This window comes from Stegostoma tigrinum, unplaced genomic scaffold, assembly GCF_030684315.1.
Source record: "Stegostoma tigrinum isolate sSteTig4 unplaced genomic scaffold, sSteTig4.hap1 scaffold_66, whole genome shotgun sequence".
NCBI lineage: Eukaryota > Metazoa > Chordata > Chondrichthyes > Orectolobiformes > Stegostomatidae > Stegostoma > Stegostoma tigrinum.
In genome coordinates this window covers 1,759,928-1,760,814 of record NW_026728600.1, presented here as the reverse complement: position 1 = coordinate 1,760,814, position 887 = coordinate 1,759,928, and the positions used below count along the sequence as shown (strand labels likewise).

At 47.5% G+C, this 887-nt stretch overlaps 1 non-coding gene across 1 annotated transcript; it reads left to right on the top strand.

Annotated features, from left to right (window-relative positions):
- The first annotated feature begins 298 nt into the window (after positions 1 to 298).
- Positions 299 to 371, top strand: trnav-aac (transfer RNA valine (anticodon AAC)). The gene has a single exon. It is a non-coding gene; the product is annotated as a tRNA-Val (tRNA).
- The last annotated feature ends 516 nt before the right edge of the window (positions 372 to 887 follow it).

Here is an 887-nt window from a genome sequence, read left to right as displayed (position 1 = left end):
TCTATCCATATCTCTCGTGATTTTACAGACTTCTATCGGGTCATTCCTCAACCTCTGATGCTCCAGGAAAAAAAAAATTGCCCCAGTCGATTCGGCCTAGGCCAACAATCCAAACCCTGCAACCCTGGCAACATCGTCATGAACATTTTCTGGGCAATTTTATGTTGTATCTTTTACTTTTTACAATGTCAATAACGTTGGACAGCATCAATCGATTTAAAACAGAGAAATCAAATGTTGAATGGCTGCAAATTTCAATGGTGTTCGAAGGACAGTGGGTAGAGCAGTAGGGCACTGTGTTTCTGTAGTGTAGTGGTTATCACATTCGCCTAACACGCGAAAGGTCCCCGGTTCGAAACCGGGCAGAAACACTGGCACACCTTTTATCACTGCCACAGGTTTCTTCATTCCTGTGGACAGAGTTTCCTTGCCTTGCCCTTGTCGTCAGTGAGTCTTTCATTCTGGTCAGCCACCCAAAATTGCAGCTGTCATAACACTACTGCTGTGGACAGGAGGGTAATGCCAAAGCATTGCTGTGGAAAGCTTTGTTAAATTTCTCTCATTCCTGCTCCTGAATATGAGTCGATTTTGAGAGCACAGGTGCTCAACCTTTTTATGCGTGCATTTGGTGTGCCCGTACATTTTTCCTGTCATGCAGTCATGTTGCCTTCCTCCCACCCCAAGCCGCACCTCCATCTCCTACCTAATAACCTCATTCCACCTCCTTGACCTGTCCGTCTTCCCTGGACTGACCTATCCCCTCCCTACCTCCGCACCTATACTCTCCTCTCCACCTATCTTCTTTTCTCTCCATCTTCGGTCCGCCTCCCCCTCTCTCCCTATTTATTCCAGAACCCTCACCCCATCCCCCTCTCTGATGAAGGGCC